This window comes from Eucalyptus grandis, chromosome 11, assembly GCF_016545825.1.
Source record: "Eucalyptus grandis isolate ANBG69807.140 chromosome 11, ASM1654582v1, whole genome shotgun sequence".
Taxonomy (NCBI): domain Eukaryota; kingdom Viridiplantae; phylum Streptophyta; class Magnoliopsida; order Myrtales; family Myrtaceae; genus Eucalyptus; species Eucalyptus grandis.
In genome coordinates this window covers 24,208,594-24,232,103 of record NC_052622.1, presented here as the reverse complement: position 1 = coordinate 24,232,103, position 23,510 = coordinate 24,208,594, and the positions used below count along the sequence as shown (strand labels likewise).

At 36.9% G+C, this 23,510-nt stretch overlaps 1 pseudogene; it reads left to right on the top strand.

Moving 5' to 3' along the window:
• Window positions 1–20,467: 20,467 nt before the first annotated feature.
• LOC120289499 lies at window positions 20,468–22,670 on the top strand (annotated as a pseudogene).
• The last annotated feature ends 840 nt before the right edge of the window (window positions 22,671–23,510 follow it).

The following is a 23,510-nucleotide window of genomic DNA, read 5'->3' as shown; positions in this document are numbered from 1 at the left end:
TTTTAGCATAAGAGTCATGATGTCAATTTTAAAATCAATTTGAATGCAATATGTTATTTTAAGCATGGACAATTAGTCAAATAGATGTTTTGCAATATTAATTGAATTCAATTTCGATTAATTTGCAGTTTTAATCAAGAAATTGTGAAATTGTTCGATTTGGCCTATAATGTCAATTATGTGTACACATGGTGTAGATCCATTTTTTTCGTGATAATCAAGCAATTAGGTCAATAAGAAATCAGTGGATCACATTTATGTAATTTATTTGGCCTAGTCCCTTTAGAATTGGACCATTTTCATTCAAATTGAGTAGCTTTTCTTTTCAATTTGGTTGTTAGAGATTAAATTGCATAAAATTAGCCCCAAGGATTGATAAGCCAAAACTGACCAAGAATTGATTGAATTGGTTTGAATTAGTCCGACTAGCGATTGGCAAGTCGGTTCAGCCCTTTGCCGGCTAGTTCTTGATCGCCGACGACCGCCCATCGGCTCCTTGTCATGTGCACTTTATTCCTATGTCCCTTGAGTGTTTAGATTTTATGAGAACATCCTTGAATTTCGTGAAATTACAAAATTGACTCTAATTAGGCTCTAATTGTAATTTGCGTTTAAACTCTCACTTTTGCGAATCAAAACCATTTGATTAATCGTGGGACACATTTTAATTAAGATTAACTGCTATAAGCTTAATTAGACCATTAGATCAAGTTTCGGCCGTCAGATTGAATTGATGGTGGAGATTTGACCTTTAATCAAGATTATATAAGGATTTTCCCTCCAAAACTTTAGGGGTTCATTTTGATAAAATTTCAGATCTATAGATACATTTCTCTTTCTAAAAATCTCGCTCTCCCTCTCTTTCCTACTCTTTCCTCTTGGCCTTCCTCCCTCGTGTGCGCAACCGACGACCATCGGTTCACGGTTTGACCGTGGCCTTGGTGCGACACCACCGTCTCCGGCCTCCCTCCCTCGTCCTTGGTGCTGATTGGAGTTGTTGTTGGCTCCAGTGGTTGTCGGAGGTGTCTACCCAAGTCGATCCACGATTAGAGTTCAAGATCAGCGGATACACTAGTGGAGCTTCCAGTGTCTTCACCTAGCCAAACTAGCAATTCAACAACCTTCTTCGATGGTCTAACCATCGACGATTCCCTCATAGATGAGTCCTCGACCTTGCTTTGGTTGGGAATTGGCCAAACAGCCACCGGAAATCCTCCAGTGGCCCAATCCTTCCCGACGGTCCAAAACCAATCCGAATCGGACCGATCTTCTTCAGCTCATGAACCAGCGGTTCAACTACTCGATGCAACCCTCCTACGAATCCTCAATATTATTCTAGTGTCCCTCAAAGCTTGTGACGTGATTCGATGGTCTGATCATTGTTTGATTGCGTTTGAGTTCAGCGAAAATGCGAAAAGGTAATACTTGAATCATGAATCTGATAAAGCAAGATCGAGCTAGTCGATCGGGGTTAGGATTTGAACCTACAATCATGTTTTACACTTAGATCTGAAGTTTTAGATGTTAAATGATGACATGGGATGAGTTTATAGTGATTGAAGATGTGTTTGAACTTGATTGTTTTTTTTTTTTTATTTATCTTGATCTACAAAAATCATAGCCTTGAGGTTGACTCTATGTTGAGACTGATCTGAGGTAGTAAACATCATTTTTTTTGATCTCGAATTGTTCAACACATGTGATCTATATTTGACAAGCTTTGATTTGATAGGTTGTAAGCCCCGAATGGATGTCATTTGGTACCTGAATTATGCCTCGGAAGTTCATTCATTTTGCTGTGTTTGTGCATTGTTTTGATGTTCTGTCTTTGATCGAATTGCTTGTTTACTATTTTCTACTAATTTTTGTGTTTGGATTTTGGATATGTTTTCTCATGAAAATTGCATGAAAATATCATTGTAATATCATATATTTTTTCATAATTTTTGGAATTGATTTGGTTAGGCAAAACTTGAAAATCGTTGTTAGGTCGGTTTGCCATGTTCTTGGTCTGGCCTATGTTTGCTCTGAAATGAGGTCTTAAATGTGTCCATTAGGTCCCATCCTTCATTAGAGTTGTAGTATGCATTACAAAATTTCTAGCTAGATATAATTTGTGCCCAATAATTGTTGTTTACTATGTCGATTTCGCATGCGAAGATGCATTAATGTTGCTGCAACTTGTGAAGGTTATTGCATGGTTCAGTTTTGTCATTTTTATGTCGGCCCATGAAATCAAATTAGGTCTAGGCATCTCATGGGAAATGCTCATGACATTGCATTCTACATATAGAATTTTTCATAGAATTTTAGCATGTTGTTAAGTCATCGAAAAGCACTCATGTTGTGATTAATGTTGATCATGAACCCATGCAAACATCTTCATTGAGCTCCTTAAGAGCCAAATTAGGTCTTGAGTCTTCTAGAAATGTTAAGAGCATTTGCAAGCTTCACATTGATGTATGGCATGGCCCTTTTGAATGTCATTTACTATACGAAACTGTACATCAAGTTGGCAAATAATAACTATAATTGCTATGCATTTTGATCTAAATGACAAAGCACCTTTCGATGTTAATGAATTCACGTGACTTTTTGCATTTCGATTTAGGGTTATTGTCTTAACCAAATTTGACCACCACATTTAGCCCTAGGTCATGTGTGAGTTTCACATTTTTTATGCATTGTTTAGGTGGTTCTATAAGTCATTAATCATGCATTACTTTTGATTTGCTTGTGGCTGATTTGCACGCCTTTGCGATTGTTGCTGTTTGACCATGATTTTGACTCTAATTGTACTCGTCACCTCTTAGAAAGTCTTAGGGTTCGTCTTAATCTTTCCGAGGATGCCAAATTTGAATGATTTGCATGTCATTTGACCCGTCTTCTATTTTTGTCAATTTAGGCTAGAAATCTGTCTCAAGTGAAATTCGGAATCCATGTTTTGCTCTTGCGAGTCTGTCCTATTTTTATTTTTGTATGATTTTCTCATTAAGGATTCTAAGGTTGGGTCCTCAATGAAGTTTGTTTGTCTTTCTCTTATCTACGTTGTGGTGAAACATAATATTTTTTTAGACTTTTTTTTTACTTGGTCAAATCACTATTGATCTGCCATGATACCTTGTTGTCTTGTTACATTTTTGATGTGATGCCATGCTTTCTTGAATTTTTATAAATTCTTACGTAGCTCACCTTAGAAAAATTTTCTCATGAAATTGTTCCTCATGATGTGCTTGATGTTGGGTAATTGTCTCAGAACCAATTATCCATGGATTCCTTCTCAATTGAGTTGATCTTATTTGCCCCGTTCTACGATTTTTGTTGTAATCTACTGCCGTGATTTTCTTCTAGAATTTTTAAGGATAACTTGCATACTGAATTAAGATTTCATGTCTTCATGAGTTTTGATCCTTACCTTTTGAGCTTTATGCACAAAAATTTTCAAAAAACAAAAAAACAATTTATCATGCTTTTCAAACGCTTGAACGTCATGAAACCATCTGAAATTTCATGTTCTTGTTGATTTGAGCTTGGTTTTAGTTCAAGCAATGCTCACGCACAAAACTTTCATGTAATGTTTTGCATTCTAAATTTTCAAATTATGCTTTTGGCTTGACATTGATGTTGTTTAAGGTTTGGAACATATTTAGAGCCTTTGCAAAGCTCGATCGTAGTGCACAGGATGCACCCAAGTTAGCCTTGATAATTAAATGTGTTCCGTAACTATGACATGACTTTATTATGTCATTAGTGTCTTTTTAGTGTCTTTTCTCATAACTCGCTATTAATCGATTTTCAAATGACTTTTGAGCATCACTTGAACCCATTAATTTTTTTATGTGTTTACTTTCATTGAACTCTAGTGATTGTGCTTGGCACTTGTCGGCTGAATAAGTGATCTAATGTTGGCTCACTAAAATTATCTGACTGATTGAGAACCAAGGCCCAAGGGCCTACTTGCGTGTTTACTTTCCGTTATACGTGTGATTTTTAGATGTATGTATAGGCGCAATGCATGAATTTGTGGGATACCTTTAGGATACCCTTAGCACTTGTTTTAGGGGTTTCTTAGCATTGGTTGCCATGCGACAAGACAAATGGTGACCAATAGCTATGAGCCTTAAAAAATGAATTGGGGTAGGTGATCTATAGGGATCGTCGCATGAATCACAAAGGTTGACCCCAAGGCCAAATTTGATCAATTTTGCATATTGTTTCAATTCCAATTGTTCTTGTTTGCTTTATGATTGTGATCGTTTTTGTGATGTTGATTGTTTCTTTCCCATTTTATGTACCTAGTCTTAGTTTTAGATTATGTTTAGAATAGGTCCCCTGGAGGTGGAGGTCCTCCGAGACATGAAGAAGATGGATGGTCATTGTCCAATCTGACCTTGTCTTTGTTTCATTTGTTCCCCAATATATGTTTTGGGTTATCTCATATTCTATAAATGCCTAACAAGTTGCGAGTTTTCTTTCTTCTGGATTTATTTTTGTTTAGGATTACATGTTAGATTTACCGCTTTCCTTAAACTGTTTTCTTGAGTATTTACTTACCGTACTGTCTTTAAATTTCAATCGTTTGTGTTTTCCCTCTTTTAATAGAAATAGATTGGTATGCAATTGACCATTCATGCATGGTCACTTAGTTAGTTTCATTGACTAAAAAAAAAAAGAAGTAAAAAAGACACATGGACACCTTAAGAAATACGACAAATCGTTAAGTACCGAAATGACGCTAATAGAAATATTAATATAACCCAAGTTCCTGAACCCTAGAATCCTTAGTTGCGTGAATATTGATGGACCACTCCTGACCCTCGATAGGGTTTTCTAGCCGACCCCCTAAAAACGAAGCTAGTGGCGACTCCTAACTTTTATCTAGGTTGTCTTCAACAACTCATAGATAATAAATAAACCTGTCATGAGGGGTATGGGTCTTGACGAGACTCACCAAATTTGCATATCCGATGTGGAGATCTCTTAAAGGATAAAGTGATGCTATCATTATGGATGAGAGTATTTTTGTGAGGCTACTATGGTAACGATACCCATAAATATGATATTCACATCCGGCCTTCTTTTTCATGGTGTCTCGATCGTGTGGATGCAAATCACGATACTTTTCGTTGTCATGCGAGGTATGTGTTTGGGAGAGCTCACGACCGTGATCAAACGAACTCAGATGGTCAGTTTCAAAAAACAAGGTGATGACGTCTTTTGGGACACGTACGGCTAGGGAACTCCTATAGTCCAGTACTTCTAAACTTGATCTTTTCCTCTCCCTATCGAGGAAGGGCTGATGGAGTTGAGTAGTGACAGATGTTGTCACACCCCGACCCTCGAGCGTGTGGCCATCCCTCAGTGGTCGATTTAAATTGCGATGTTCCAGAACGCGTTGTCGACCCATTCATTTTAATGCACATGCGAAAGCGTATAAATAAATCCCCAGACATCACAAAGATGGGATAGAAAAGTAGGACCACAATTTCACAACCACAACACATCTTTATACACAGATGACTTATTTATTTACAATACTAGTCTATAGGCAGAAGTCTACAAAAGCATAAAGTCTACAGGTGACTGGTTCTTAAAACGAAGCTGTCCTAAGACCAGCTAGCCAGACACATTCGCCAATCCCTCTGTCTCCATAAGCTCTAGGGGCTTCGAGTCCTCCACCACACCTTCGGGAGGGTGGTTGCATCCTCGTCTAGAGTAGCATCAACTGCCACAACGGGATTTGAAAACTCCTAAGGTGACCCACCCTGAATTCATTGGGTTTATAGCGAAACCATACATTGAATTGATGAGGTACCCTATGAGCTAGATCCTCTTCAACCTAGATGGTGGTCACCACAAGTTCATAGATCCAGTGACTTCCAAGATTGGGGTAACTAAAACCTGCTCAGTAACCCTCATGGGCCGGCCAAAATGCTCCGAAGGAACTGCCATCTAAGGACTTGAAAAGGTTGAGCCCACGATAGGGTGAGACAATGTCTCAACAAGTTCACTCCCTAAACTCCGACCAGAAATGAAATACGCCTAAAGACAGTCTATGCACACAAAGACAGATGACTTACCTTGTCTCGGTTCCTTCCTGCAAGTTAGTATGATTCGTATACTCAACCAATCAATTCAATTCACGTCAACGATTCATCGATCCACTCAGTCAATTAAGTCAATTCGAAACAATCAATATGATCTGTACTATCTATCAATCAATACCATCTATCAATTATTTTCATCTATTAATCAATCGACTCAATTACTACTCACATAAGCTAAAGTATAGGCGGTAATAGCTCACACAAGCTGATATATAGATAGACAGTAGCTCACAAAAGTTGATATAGATAAATAGTAGCTTGCACAAGTTGATATAGATAGATATTAGCTCACACAAGCTGATATAGATAGATAATAGCTTGCACAAGCTGATACACGTTGTTGCTCTCACAAGCTGATAAATAATCATAGCTCACACAAGCCAATAAGGTATTCTGCTCTCACAAGTTGACATATCAAGCTCATATAGGTTGATATAGTATACTACTCTCATAAGCTGACGTGCAATAATGCTCTCACAAGTTAACAGTTCACCGTGTTAAAAATACCTGATAACAATAATTGTGCATGGGTACACGGTCGGCCCGAGCAAAAAATGCAATATCTTTCTTTTCAAAAATTCCACTATTAATATAGTTTACAAAGACATTTTCGGCGTTAAAAATTGACGCTCGATATTTTCTAGTTAAAATATCAAAATTTCACAATTTTGGAATAAATATCTAAAATTACAATTTCCACTCAATTTGCACAATTTATCACTCAATTAAATAAACAAAGCACACCATTGTAATCGGCACAAAATTCCGGTCACCAGCTATCTCGGTATAATTTCCGAAAAATCATAAATAATTAAATAAATTCTAAAAATAATTAATAAATACAATTAAATGGAAAAAATAGAAACTTAGGCTGGAAATGCTTAATTAAACATTGAAACGGGCCTGGAAAATTTCTGAACCTATCTAGATAAATAGTACAACTTATCTAGTCTCTAATTAAACTGATCTAACCACCTAACATACAAAATCAAATAATTAAATCACTAATCCGTTCTAACTAATCACCTAAATCATATTTAGCCTAAACTAATCAACCCTTAAGCCTCATTAACTCCATAAGCAGAGTTTAGCAAGTAAACTCATTGGTTTAGCAATCTGGTGAGTCCATGGCGACAACGACACAGAGACAAGTGACAAACCTCTTGGTAGCAACACTCGATAAGGCCCGAAAAACACCTAAAATGGGCCTTGAAGCTCACGGAACCTTGTTGGCTTTTGGTTTTGTCCAAGAACCAAAATGGCTAGGCTGAGTGATTGAACGGGCTGGAAACGACATGGGACGGGTGGACGGAGTTGCAGCGGTGGACGGTGTCAACGGGGCTCCGGTTGAGCCCTATGGTGGCCCGAGGAGACTTGGGGACACGGTTGGAGTTGCGGTTGGAGTGGAACAAGCACGTGGGACGCGCGGGCTTGTGGGAGGGCGCGACGGCGTGCAAGCGATGAGCGGCGACAACAGGGCACTCGGCGGGCAGTTTGTGACATCAAGGGGGAGCTTGGCTAGTTTCTCTGTAACTTTGGAGCTTCAAAATGGACAACTATGGGAAAGCAACTCATTTGAAAGAGAGGGACAACAAGAAGGGGACAAATGTAGGCTTGGGGGTCCTCTTGGCTTCCAAAGCCTTCCATTCTATCTTCTTGTCTCTTGGCAAGGTCCCACCAACCATGGCTCTCATCCATGGCCCCTTGGCGGCCCACAAACTTCTCTAGCAAGTCAATGAAGTGGTCCAAAGGTTTTGGGAACCATGGCCTACAAATTTGCACACAAATTCCCCCAAATTGAACAAATTCTCCTTAAATTGAATTCAATTTGGTCCCCATAAATTTCACCAAGGTTTCCTCGACTAAATTAAAATTTTCCTCATTAATTGAACTAACTTGAATCTCAAAAATGCGATAATAAATGGTCCCCTGAATTTTCCGGTAAAAAACGGCTCTACTTTGAATTTTCGCCAAAAATCTCGGTTTGTAGAAAAAGCTTCAGAGGATGAGTCGACGGTCCTAAAATAAATCGTGACATAACAGAACTTTCAATTTTTGAAATCGGGTTCAAATTTGCGATAAATTTTAATTTGGCGTGATTTTAGCATGACTTAACCTGCGAGTAGCTTTGAAAATTTTTTAGTGCAATTGATCCTTGATCGATTATTTTCGAGCCGCATTGTACATTTTCGACACATTGGCGACTCTTGGTTGTCATGAAAATCTCGAGATTTCAATTACGGTCACAGGGTACCAAAACGACAGAAAAATTGGTCTAGTGTCGGTCAATGAGAATTTTGTAATTATGTGGAATCACCCACACTTAATCACATATCTCGGTCAATCGACTTATTTCCGATTTCTAATCAATTTTTAACGTGTTGTAATGACCTTTGCTTGAGACTAGCATGGTCGAGCGGTCGATTCCTAGTTGAATTATCAAATCTATTGCGTTAAAATCCCTTAACGGCTTCCTAAGATAGATTAATTATCTCGTGAGTAATCAGTTCGAGAGAATAGAATTATAGGCGCGTTGATGAAAAGCCCGATTCATTCAATTGAAAACAGAACTGGAAATTCAGGATGACACAGACGTACATGTAGAATAAATCCTATTGTCTGACAAATACACTCTTAAGTATTTCTTTTGGGGTCTTGGCCCACATGAAGTGTTAGATCGTGGTGAAGTTTTATAACATCTTGATCATTTAATTGATGAAAGAGCCATTGTGATATTATTCAAAAGGAAAGAATCACCAATGAATGGTCACAATTTTAGTATTTCTTTTGACGACTTGCCTTAGATATAAAGTATCACATCGCTATAAATGATATCAGATGAACACCTCCTTCCATAGACACGTGGTTCAAGACGAATAAGAGCCTAGTCGCTTCGAACTAATGACTTCGTAAGTACATTAGAACTTGTACCGCATGAAATGGGCCAAGCTTTTATAAAGCAGGATGGAAAAATAAAGATAAGTTCGTTGCTTACAGATTCTAAAAACAAGGTCTTATTAAGTTGCCTGAACTTCTATTATCGATTATTTTATCTAATTTTCCTCTGTGCACCATGTGCGATTCATAGATTAAAAAAAAATCCTCCTTAAAATATTGTTATATGTATGTATTGTATCTTGCTAATTTTTTTCGTTTATATAACAATATTGTCGATATAAGTAGCTAGATCTAGTAGAGATAGGTTGAACCTTATTTTTCTTGATTATTATTGTTGGACCTTTTTTTTTTTATTTTTTATTGTTGGACCTAGTTCTGATGTATAAACCTCAATGGAGGTAAATGCTTCAAAGTGATTATAACATTCGTCCTCATATAACAAAGAGTACTTGAAATTTTATGCGTGTGATCCGATTGATGAAGCCTTACTCAATGTATATGGATAGAGCAATTAATATGAAGTCATGGTGATCAATCGGACCGAAGGTTTTAGATATCCTGTGTAATATTTTATTCCATGAGTGGATATTAATAGCAAATTGTCCAAAAACTCTTATATCTATCAAGCAATGATCAATTACGTCTAAACTTTTCAACTTTGTTAATTTAATTTTAAACCTTTTGAGGATTTACCAATATAATATTTCAACGAAAATTGATTGGAAATTGCTGATGCGACCGATGGCCATCTTACATGGTGTATTGGCGCTAACGTGGGACCGGTTTCATAATTTTATTAATAAAAAATTCTGATTATATATGTATATATATATATTTTTTTCTTTTCACTATTTGCTTCTTAGAAGACAGCCAATGATCCTCACCAGCCATAGGCAAGAGCTTGCACTTGCAATTGTGGCCATCATCAAGGCCTAATGATCCTATCGGCCTTTGTAGGAAGTGAACAATGAATTAAAAAAATAACGAAAAGATAAAAATTGCAGAAGTCGTTCATATAGCATCGCCCATCCTACGGCCATGTTGCATAGGACGACTAGTGGCCACATCAGTAATTTCCGACCATTTTTGGCTAGAAAGACTATATTTGCAAATTGTCAAAATATTTAGGAATATATTGGTCAAATTGAAAAGTTTAAAACTGGATTAACAAGTATATAATAGGTTTAGAACTTTTTAGACAATTATCTCAATATTAACAAGATACATACTAGCTTTTCAAGTGAACATGTGATCTCCTTCGCTCTTACCGAGCCTATAATAAAATTTTATTCCAAACTTGCAGGGAATAAGGTATGTTCCTTTCGTTGCACAAAATGGAGTTCATTTGCTAATAAGATGTTGTGGCTAGATATTTGAAACAATCGGGCTAAATTCATCGTTCATTGTAGTTAATGTGATCTGATTACGGTTTTAATGATCCCTATAAAGGCGAAGGCCATTCATGGAAGTCAAAAAATGCAAAATCTGGCATTTAATGCTTTAGTCTAATGAGCATTTGGGGTTTGAATTTGAAATGCATAAGAGATAAGGATCAATGCGTGTCCTGAGACCTCTTTACATTTGACCACTTACATCCCTAAAATTTGGTAATCTCTTAAATGTTAATTCTGATTATAGTATTTCTAATCACATCAACTGGTTAACCTAAATGATATTGGTGTTAGTTTACATTCCTAAAATTCCTTTGGCTCTCTCTCTCTCTCTCTCTCTCTCTCTTTGCGCCTAAATAATTTCAAATAATCGTATTTTCAGTAAATCAATTAAAAGTCACGAAAGTGGATATGCTTTTTCCAAGTTTCACTTGCCCAACTCATTTGAAGTTTCCTTTGTAATAAGCAATAGACATAAGTTAGGTAAGTGTACCTAATGATTATATTTGGCTTTGCATTTATGAAAAATGTTATAATTTACTAGGGTTAGATTCAATTTAGCTTTTATGCGAATATGAGAGCTAATTAGCTCTTTTTGACTGTAACTTAAGTAAATTAAATTTCCTGAGATTGCATTGATGTCCATGTACTAGTGCAACATAATAAATAGGCAAAATTGTTTGGCTCTATTTAACTGCGTTCTTTGAAATATTGACCATTTTATTCTCTACATCTATTGTCTCCTCTTTTCAAATGGAAGACCCTAATATGCCAACCCCACCTACCTCACCGCAAAACAATTCCAAGATGGATTATCTGGGGTATCATCTCCAATGACAAGTGCAGATCAATGAAAATGATTGAGGTATGTCTCAATTGACCTTTGTACTAGGTTATTGACCAGGTATTCGTTTTTCAAATACAAAGAAATGGATTTTTTATGGAAAAAGTAAACCAAATTTTATGATTGATAATAGATAATAAAAAAATAATTCCTATGCTCTCAAGCAACCTCATTTTAGTTTATGATAGAGTTAAGATTTAATTGACCACAACTCCATCATCTAGATCTATGAAATGATTCTATAAACAACTTCTATCAAGTTAGAATCTAATTCTATTTTTAAGTGCATGCAAATCTAAATATTTATTCTAACGACTAATTTTGGTTGAATTTTATTTTGGAAAATTGTCCAAAAGTCCTAAACCTATTATATGATGGCTAGTTCAGTTATAAACTTTTCAATTTTTTCAATTTAGTCCTAAATCTTTTGAGGATTGCAAGTCCTTCTGGCCAATTTGGCGAAAATTGTTTATGTGGATGATTTTTCCTTTTTATTTTAAAATTTCTGAATTTTTTTCTGGAAATTTCCTTTGCTTTTTGTTCTTTTTTTCTTCCTTCATTGAATTTCTACTTGACGGGGTTGTTAGCCATAGGCAAGGCATCTGATCCTCGCCTATTTGATGTTGTCGGGCCCTAATTAGCTAGTGAAGGAAAAGAAAAAAAGAAAAGAAAAATGTAGAAATTTTAAAAAAATTGCAAAAGTTGTTTACGTCAACATTAGCTGGAGTCACGTAGGATGGCGGTGTCTATGTCAGTGATTTCTACCTAAAATTGATTGGAAAAATTATAATAGCATATTGTCAAAATGTTTCGACTAAATTGGCAAAATTTAAAGGTTTATAATTGAATCGACCGTTGGATTTGAGACTTTTGGACAATTTTTCAATTTTGTTATTGTATAAACTATCTAAAAAATGTTTAAATCTTTTATTGACAAAAAAATTAAATATATATTTATATGTATCAATATGTTCATATGTCTTTGGTGCGTCCATATTTTTTTATGAGTATGCAGATTTATAAAATGTATGTATACCGGAATATGATTTTGTGGATGATAAATTAAAAAAAATGGCCAATAGGTTGCTTTTGCTTATATACATTGGAAGGATAGATAATCTTGTTCTAGGGTTGGTGGTTTGAATGTACTACCCTTTACCGACCAAACAAAAAAAAAAAGAAGAAGAATGTACTACCCTTTAAATAGTTCAATTAATGAATCGTTATCATTCATTCGTTATTTGTTGGACAATAACAAAAAAATGACATTTCTTTGAAATGCCAAATATTTATTAGATTTTGTAATTAAGCACATCGTAAAATTTGTCATGGTAAACATTATTAATATAGAAGGAATAATACCGGTTAAAGGAAATGAGTTCCATAAACATTAATAATGTGTACAGTCAAACTAGCACCTTGAACATTAGTGTCTATTCTTCAAGTGCATAGAAATTTAGTCTCATCATATAGAAAGATATCTAAATGCATAAGTACAATTAGATGATAATGCTCAAATAGTGAGAATCCTATATTAGGGTAATATAACGAATATAGTTCAAGATCCTATTTTTTTCTGTTTCGAATCATTGGGTAGCATTTAATGATTAACATAGTTGTATATGCTTTGATAATTTTTACTCATATCCTGTACTTTTCTACCTCTTTCTTTGACCATAGGGAAGTATACCTCTCCCCACGCGCGAGGAATTTTGAAGGATCTTTGAGGAACGAATCTCTTGATGACCTTAGGATGACAAGAGGGCCGAATCTCGCCATTTCATCGTAGAGCACTTAGATTTTTGTATGTTGCGACATTTTATGTAGAGGTTACGAAAAGTTACTGTGAAATTACGGCCAATCAAAGATCCGAGAATTCCTTTCTTGAGAGAATTTGTATGGAAGTTATGAAAAAGTTACCAGAAATTATGTCTGGTCGAGATCGGGGATTCCTTTCTCGAGAGAATTTGTATAGAAGTTATGAAAATTTCCTCTCGCGTATACCGGCGATGCATCAAGGGTAGGCAAAAAGGAGCATCTTAACAACGGTCATCTAATACTTATCAACTCTTTCAAAAAGTTTTATGTTCACGGAAAAAACCATCTTCTTTTGAGAATAAAATAATAGTGCATATGTTCTATACCAATTATCGGCCTCAAAGATAAATCCACGTGGAATTTGAGTGATAATTTTTATTTGTCAAAATCGAAGTTACAACCAAAGTGAGCAATTTAACTCCTTTTCTTTGTTACAAGAATCAAGGATTGAAAGAATCTATGTTAATGAGCCTAACTTGTACATGTTACATTTTGTACTCCACTAATCTTGCTCAAAAGAGCTTCAGAAAAGCTTGCTTCAGAACTCCTGGATAGTTTGTATTCAAGCCATTGATTTTCTTGCCAGGTCTCGAAGTTGCGACAAGCTCCGCCCCACTTCATCGCCAATTTCATCTCTACATCTCTGCATTCTCTCGCTTGTTGTAGTCTAAAGTCGAGCGTCGCTTCGATCGTCTTTTATGAGCTTAAGAACCCCGCGTTGTTTCTGACATGTAACGACCATGCCGATTTGTGCTCCATATTCGAAGCTGTTGACAATGCTTTCCATTGCACAGGCGATGGCTGCCACCGTTGTGGTTGTTGAGCCGCCAAGGCTGAGCAGGCTGTGGCGATGCTAGTGAGTAGAGGCCCAAAACTGCCAACATCTTATTTTATTTTAGACCTAAATTTTGCCTCAAGAGTCTTTCTTGTCTGCTCTTGAGGACTTGGACGATTCGATCATCTCCCTTCAAGCTCTCCTCCATCCGTTTATCTCATGCAGTGAAGGTTTTGTGCCCTTGGGTTGCGAGTTGCCGGAAGCCATTGGCCACCACACAGCGGAATCAAATTTACAGGGAATTCTCAACATCTTCCCAAGCAGAGCCAGCGGAAAAGCTCTATCAAGGACACTTTCATCGTCTCCTTAATTCTGAGCAGTCCTAGATTGCTCACGAGCATCGATTTATTCGCCTGAAGCTTATTGAACAACCCGAGGCATTCGTTGCTCTTCAGCCAGCTGCGATGCTCATTTTGTCATGAAGAGCGACATCCAAGCGGCAAATAAGAGAGCAAGATGCTTTCAGGATGGAATTGGCACACCTGCAGCCATGCCGCCGTGGTTGGCAGGAGGGTCATCATTTGACATTCAATAGGAGCTTGTTCCAAATGTCTGCTTGCCGATGTTATCGTGCATCTGAACTCTAACTTCAACAGCCTCCTTGGATCGCATAGAGCTTCGTGGATGTTTCGTGAGAAGAACTAGGAATCGGCTAGGCGAGCAGCCCCGCTGAGAAGGAATAACTTTCTCCACGTTTCCATTTGCAAGGGCTCCGTGATGGTATAATGTTTCTTCTGAACTCCTCCACCAGTTTCCAATCAGCGCTGAGTCGCATCAGAAGCGGAGTTTAGGAGCTTCGGGACATGGATTGAAGCTGAGACCCTTCTCTTGAATTGTCAACCCGAAGAGGAAGAAGGGATCAAGAGTGACTTGAAAGCGGCTATCATTGGAAAGATCTTCAAATGTCATCGGTTTCGAGAGGTTTGGTTGAAATCTGGAATCGGGTTTGGTTATGGATGTTGGTCTTCCCATCTCGGTATTGCTTTTATATACTGAAGCAAGAGACGCCAAACGAGGGAGGAGGTCGTAAGCACGGAGAACTTGACTGGGACGCAGGGGTTTGAATCAGCCAATTCCATAGTTCTCATTTGTAGACATTGCCAATATTCATTTAGGGTTCAGCTTAACCGCAGTTCAAGGCCCCGCTTTTAGCCCATTCAAAGGCTCCATCTCAAGCAGTTTGCCCGGGTCTAGGCACGGTTGATCTCTTCCAATCTTGCATAAAATCACAAGAAGTGACCCCACCTTGCATATCTTTGACCAAACCCAAAGATTATAACGCATTAAACTATCGATTATGGTTGTAGAAAGACCGCTCAACTGGAAACCACCTTATCAAACCAAAGGAACCATTTAGTTTAATTCTTAGTGTCGGTCTAGTTCCCTATTCCTAAAAATGGAATAAATGTCCAGAATTTCCGATTCCATTATAAGGAAACCTAGAACGAACCAACTAAATATAAATATTTTTATTTTATTATTTCTTAATAAAATCAATGATATGAACTTAACACTATCTTAATCTATTCCAATAGTGAAAAAAAGTAGTCAAAAAAAGTAGTGGAAAAAATATTGTGATCGGTTCCTTAAATCGGATTAAGGTACGGTATGATTTCCGGTTTACCTTGGAAGAGGATCCGGAAGGAAGGCGGACTGAGAATAATAAATATTGATTGCACATGAGGGTATAGGTTTGGAATTAATCTTGAGGAAGCAGGAAGGTCTTCTTTGATCCCTTCGCTCATTTTCTCCCTCCCATCTCCACAATGCCCCCATCACGTGGGACGGAATTACGCGACAAGGCACGATTAGCAAATTGTAATAGGTCCCGAGATGTACTAACATCTAGGCGAGTCAAATTTCGTGTTGCCTACTTAGATTGGAGGAAAATCACTGCGGATGGCACGGTTTACGTAGAAAGTGAGATTTCCTTATCTTTCAACTCAGAAGGGTTTCACCCAAGCAGCATACTTTTGCAAAACAAAGGGCAAGTCTTGGGGGCTTTGGGGGCTCGGTGCTAGCTACTGCTAGCACTAACGGCAGATGGGGAGGTGGGAATTAGCTAGGGTTGATCTAATCAAGTTGGTAATCTCCATTCTTTTAAGAGTAAGCAGGCTATATTAACCTTGTAGAGGGTTTTGCTGCCGGACATGAAAGATGGTGTCTTTTGCTCTAGGAAATGCCAAGAGGATTGAAAGAAGAGAAGGGATTGAAATGATTGAGTTAACGCTGTTGTTTTGAATTAGCGAGGGTAAAAAGGATAAGAACGTGTTATGACGTAAATATGGTTCTCGAGAATTCATGAATAGATGTAAAATAAAGATACAAGCGAGGGAAAAAGAAAACCAAATTTGTTATGACATTTTATATATTTATAAATAGATATAAAATAAGGTATGTTTGATGACAACTAAAGAACCAAAATAACTTTGTTTAGATTGGCCATCAAATCGACTAAGCCCGACAATCCCCACAATTGGATTAGTAATATGTCGACGAATAAAAAAATTTATAGTTTTTATTATTATCAAATAGAGAAAACCAGAAGAAATGTCAAAAGATTTTCTTTTAGCCGAAAGAATAAATTGGAAATTGTTTAATCAGTCTTAAATCTATTATACCAACACCAATTATGTCATAAACTTTCTAATTTACCAATTTTAAATATATTCATTTCAAGAACTTTTGAAAGTTGCTGACATAGTAGTATGCCATGTAAGATATCCGATAATAACTTGATCACTCGGCGATGACATTTGTCACATCCATGATTTCTAATGAAAATGGAAATGATTACATTGGAATTTTGATAGAGGTTTGTAAAAAAAATGGTAAAATTTGAAAGTTTTGGACAAAATTTACATCCACATAGATTTATAATTAATTATATAAATTACCCGTAAGTTGTGATTCTTTGTTTGTATTTAAAGTTAATACCTAAAAAACCCAAAACTAATACATATGTAACAAATTTACCCCAAACTAAAAATCCTAAATTGGTACACCTTTGACAAATTTACTCAAACTAGTATACTTGTGACAAATTTAGCCTCTATTAATTTTCATTAAAATTTCTGTCAAATTATTAAGTTTAATGACACGTGACAGGTTAATTTGAGGTACCAGGTTGAAAGATTCTACTATCTGTTTGTCACCATTAGACAATTTTTTGTGATTTCTATGATATTAATCATTTAATGGATAATATATTTAGGGTTTTTGGCTGTCAAATAATTAGTTTTAGGGTAAATTTATCATAAGTATACCGGTTTGGGTTATTTATGGTTAATTGGGGGTAAATTTATCATAGATGTATGATTTTGAGTTTTCAAGATTAAAAAATATAGTTTACAGGTAAATTTATCACACGTGTACAAATTTTGGGTTTTTCGAGTATTAACCCTTGTATTTATAAGTCCATACCAAAGTCTTTGAAATCTTTTTTTTTTTTTGCACAACAATAACGACCATTGTTTGAAAATATTTTAGAATTCTTTTCACTTCTATTTTTTTTTTTTTTGGAATTTCCAACTCAGCAAAGGTCAACCAAATACTATTCCTACAAATGTTGACATGTACTCCAAAAAGCAGTATGGATCTGGCTTGGTAGAAAGCGTTGAAAGTGGATCGAGTCTTTTCATATATTTTTGTTTTTTTTAATATTCCAGAAGGAGGCACTTTGGTGGATAGCCTAACCTCAACCCCACCAGAGCAGCAGAACAGACGAGTCCTTTAATAATAATCATAATAATAAACAAGAATGAATCTGCATATTCTATTTCCATAAGAAAATGTTAACAATAAAGAAGAATCAGCAAAAAAATATCCATTTTTAGATGGAGATTCTTATGGTCCCCACAATGTCACTATAGTGTCAGCCATATAAGTATTCAGAATCAAATAAAAAGGAGATATATAATTCATCAATTAAAATTGAGTAATTGCGTGCAAAATAAGTCTGCTGTGCATGAAGAAATAACTTTTGCTAATTATCCCTACATTAACTAATAAAAAGATATAATTATTATTTGCAATGAGTTCCATTTGCAGCTTTTTGGTTCTAAAATTAATCTTGCATGGAAAAAAATAAAACTACCCATTATTCTCTTCATTAACCTGTCGATTTATACATGTTTATAATTACCACTGTTATCCACTTAATTAAATAATCACTTAACTCTTTTAAAAAATAAATTAGTTCTCTTCATGAGTGCGTGAACACTAGTTTATAGTAATTAGGGAAGTGTTGTAAGGAAATTTTCATTTTTTTATTTGATTGATTTGAATTGCAATCCACCCATAGTGATCTTTCAACACGAAAAGATGTAAATAAAATGTTTTGAACTTGGACAGACAATTTTAGAATGTTAGCTCTACTGTTGAAACTGTAACTTGTTCTCTTGATGAATATCACTGATACAAAATAAATTTTCAAATGAACCATAAGTTTAATTATATAAGGTAAGATACAAAAAATATATCTCTGATAACACGGTCTTCAAGTATATTAATTTGATTCCTCCATGATGCCCCACGTTCTCCTTTTTTATTTTCTTAATTATAATTTAATTAAGATTTTCTTGGGCACATGGGCATTGCATTAATTAGTCATTGTAAAGTCAGAAAAAGTTCCCAGTGAATGGTGGATCGTTCTTTTTAAGGCTTTTGCTTTAAAACTTTAAACTAAAAATATTTTACATGATAATAAATAACATCGCATGTCTTTAGATATAGATCTGAAATATATTATAATTTTTGAGGATTTAATGAAAATGGAAATATTTAATGCTAACTCAGCACAAAGCTCGTGCCCTTTCTGCGGGAAGGCAATCATGAGCACACGAAGTTCCCTCACTTACCAATGAATTCGTTAATAATTCTTTAGAAAAATATTCGATATACTAAGGTTGATTTACAAAAATGATTTATAAAGTAATGTGTTGATATTCTAATGGATATTCTAACATCGTTATCGATATTTAAGATATTCTTATTGTACCTAGTATTCTTATTCTCGTGTTTTTTTAGAAATGCAAATTGTAGTTTTAAAATTAAGGATGCAAATTGATATAGGGGTGGGACACTGAAGATAGTTTTGAACTTTTTGTCAAACTAATATGAAGCTTTCTCTATCATCATCGATAATGTAACCTATCCATGTGACAACTTGAAATTACCTATGTGTTGATTTTAGCTAAATTACAAATTTTCAAGAAAAGAGTAAAGACTTCATTATATTTCTTGGGAACGATTCCAAATTTAGTTGCATCCGTTAAAGATTTCGGATGAGGCCGTTTGGAAGATCATTTCAACCTAACTAATACTGATGGTACCAACAAATAGTGTCCTTTCATTACATCTTTCAATATAAAAATCTAAAGAGCTTTTTGCGGTTTTGTCAACCATAAATGGACTCCAAACATACACGGAAAATTTCTTTAGAGATGGGGTATAAAACAAGGAGGCCCTTCCAAACTTATGATGCCTTAAGATCAAATATCACAAATAGCCCTAAAATTAGGGAATCACACACGTTAATCTCTCTAATTCTACTTACTAAGTCTTTATGTTTTTAAACTCGCAAAAAAAAGTTAACCTCATTAATTTAGCAATACTAGAGTTGTTAATTGACAATATGAAGAATCAAACACGTGCCGCATCTTAATCCACACACCGAAATCTCATTTTTGTAACCGCTACATGTAGTTTTCTATTATAACAAAGCAATTGAGTTTCTTTTATCATTATGACTTATTGGAATGGAATCCAATATATTTATGCACGACCGGTACAAATAATTCCTACACTTTGGTCTGATATACAAATATTGTCCTTGAACTTTTTAATTTGTATAATATGTTTTTGATTCAAGGATTTTGCTAACATAATAATTTTGGGATATTGTGGAAATAATAATATGTTGTAAGCCACAAATTTTTGAAAAATGAGGTTACACAATAATTCATAATTATCTGTGATTTAATTTTTTTATAATTCATAATAAACTATTATTCTCACAGTTAATTAAAACTGTCACGTGATCAGTTTTCCTGGATTAATGGACGGATAATGAATTAAGCTAATTTTTCCAAATTTTGGTTTGCATTAATTAGAGATGACAAGAAAACTCCTGGTAAGAAAATGGACAAGAAATCATAATTAAAAAGAAATTTTTTTTGCAAAAGAAGTTTATAATTCTAATTTGGAGAAACTATGAGAGAGAGAGAGAGAAAGAGAGAGAGAGAGAGAGAAATCTTGTGGAAGACGGCAAGCTTTCTAACTTCCGGTCTCTGCTACTCTCTGCAGATCTCATCACTCTCTCTCTCTCTCTCTCTCTCTTCCCCTATTCGATTCATCTCCTGCTCCTCCTCCTCTTCACCCTGGCTGGCTTTTGCTGTTCTTGATTTTTCTCAGGCCTGTTCTTGTTTTAGCCTCTCTCTCTGTCTCTCTCTCTCTCTCAGTTGGGCCCACACCTCTGACCTCCTCTCATCCTTCCTCCATCATGATCTCCACATTCTCCTCCACCCTCCTCCTCCATTCCTCCTGATCTGAAAAACACAAGCACCGATTTTCTCTCTCTCTCTCTCTCTCTAGAAAACAGGGGACGGGGCGCGGCGATGATCCAGCTCCTGTTCGCGGCGATACTCGCCGAAGGGTCGCTGATACTGCTGCTGCTGTTCAAGACGCCGCTGCGGAAGCTGGCCATAGTGGGTCTGGATCGGGTCAAGCGCGGCCACGGTCCGGTGGTGGTCACGACGGTGGCCGCCACGGTCTGCGTCGTGCTGGGCTCCGGCGTGTACAGCATGGTCAAGATCCGGAGGCGCGGGGCCGAGGACGGCGGCGGGGCCGCCAACCCGACGGACCAGGTCCTCATGGCCAAGCACCTGCTGGAGTGCACTCTGATGGGTGAGTGATGGGTTCTTGGGATTTCTTCGTTTGATCGGTGAAAATGCTATCTTTCCATGTGGGTGCGTGTGTTTCTGGATGATGGTCACTGAAAGGTTCGCAATTTGATGGTCGGATTGAAAGAATTTGGGTAGTTGGATTTGGGTTCGATTCGGTTTTGATGTATTCCTCATGATGAGACTAATTATTCCTCGGTGAATTTGAATTGGTGGCATTGGTGAAGGCGAATGGAATGAGAAGAAAGTGAAAGGAAAGGGTTGATTGCCAAGTAATGAGGTGTCTAGTTTTGATTCTGCTTTGGTTTTTGTCGTTGGCATTGGTGGATGATCTTGTTTGTGCGTTCTTAGACTTGGAGGAAACAAGCCCTGTTTCGATACGATTCCTTATTCTGTTTAAATGAACTGGATTTGAAGGTTCTAGTGGATTGATGGAAAAGTTGTGGGCCTTTGATCACACTATATTGCCTTAGCATCTCCATCTGCGGGTTGTCTTAATGTTTATGAAGACATACTTCTGTTTGGAATATTCTTAGGCTGCATCATATTGATTTGACCACTTTTAGCAAGGATGGGATTTCTTTGTGGGACTACAAATTCTGCCCAATGAATTCCTCGCTGCAATGTCCGATGCAGCATCTCTGTTTCAATTTTCAGACATTATGGTGGGAACCTTGAACAATTCTAGCAGCATATAATCAAAATAATTCCATATCATTTATAGAGGAATTCGATAATATTGTGCTAGTAGTACCTGGTGATCAGTTGATTATGCCTTTTTAGTTTTACAGTATGAACCTTGAAGCTGTCTGATATGTGAATTTTGTAGTAATCTTCTCCATACGAGGATGAGGATTAGCAGAGACAGACAGCGTCTGTGCTAGTGTGAAACAGTAAATTCGTTTGCTAACAAATTGAATCGCCCTTTAGAGTACCTCATATTATGTGTCTTAATGTCACTCTACTAGTTCTATACAATCGTAATTGTGGATTAAATCATAACATGATTGAATCATATATAGGCTTCTTCTGAGTTACAACACTCTCCCTTTCTATATTGTCCCTGCAACTCATTGCCGGTGTTGCTTGTCATGAAACTGATTCATCTGGGCCATTATGAATCACTCCTCTCGTGTTGCCCATTTGCCTTTCGCTGCAGAACTTGTGTCTCAATGGGCGTTTGTTTTGCAGGAGCCACCTTGTTCCTTGCTTTGATGATAGACAGACTGCATCACTACATCAGAGAGCTCGGTTACGAAGGAAGAGCATGGAGGCTGTGAAGAAACAGACCCGAGCCTTTGAGGATGGGAAAAACGGGAACAGAGCTCAAGAACTTGGAGGAGGAAACAGGGTCTTGAGAGAAAAGTCAAGCAGCTGGAATCGGATCTTGATACGAGAACCAGGGCGTGCATGCCGCAGAAGCCAACTCGGTTGCTCTGAGGAAACAGTCAGAAGGGTTCCTTCTCGAGTATGACCGCCTGCTCGAGGAAAACCAAAACTTGCGGAACCAGCTGCAATCGCTGGATCGGAAATTTTTCGCGTTCAGGAAGCAAGAAGAATACCTGAGAGGCTAACTAATCTTTTCAGTGTAGACATGAACTCTTCATTTCACTATATTCTTGGCTTCATTTCACTCAGTTCTTGTTTTCTTAGTGTGTATATTTTGGAAGCTGAGGCATTTGTTCAGGTTGGTTATACCTGCGGTTGAATCACATTTGGGTTTTTGTTAAGGATGAAGAGGAAAAAGGGGGACAAAGGTTGGGAAAGGGAGAAACAATACAATTTATTTATCCTGTGCTTTTCTCGGTGCTGGATTATATTTCTTGTTTGGTTCATTACACTTTAAACCTTGAATGTTAGGAATTTTCTTCTTCATTCGTCTGTTCATATTTCTCATTTTGCTCCTCCTCATCTAGCTAAGTTGTCTCGAATGGCAAAAAGTATGTTGCCCCAGTCTATTCTATGGGCTCTCGAGAGATCATTCTGTAACGTATCGTGTTGTGCTCGAAGCTTACTGTGTCGTAATTTCTTTACAGGCTGTTTGAGCACCACTGAGTAAGTTTTGTTTCGATGCATAGTTCACTCGAATAACATGATTAACCGTCAATCCCATCGGACTGTTCGAAGAGTTTAGGATTCTTTATTACTGGTTAACAGCTTCTTCTTTCTCCTTCAAGCTAGCTGATTCTATTCTCTGAGGTGCCCAAAGAGACGATGTGATTTGCCTTCCTGATCTTCAAACCATCGAAAACTCTTTTTTTCCGCTGGGTTTTCTTCCTTGGAATGAATCAGACAATAACATGTGATGATGCTGGGGATGATTCGGTCCGTCCGTTCACAGAACAGAGCTCTCTTTCTTGCCTACTTATGTCTTAGGAATTCTTCAGGAAAGCCGTCCATTTGTGTATCGCCTACAAAAGAGCATCCCTGAAAAGTCTGTCCCTGTCAAGATGCGATCCTGTTGCTATCATCGGTCCAAAATTAACGAGCTTATATCAGCGGTTCATAGTAAGTCAAAGCATGTTCGCTGCTGCGCATGAACATGGGAGGGTGCAGACTCGATCTATGGTCACAGCCATTGATCTAAGTGATTCCCATTGTGCAGTCCGCACAATCGATAGCTACTATCATGTTAGTATACCGTAACCTGAGTCTATGTAATACATTTAGAGGGGAATCAATTTGAATGAAATTGAGGTACATAGTATGTGTAAA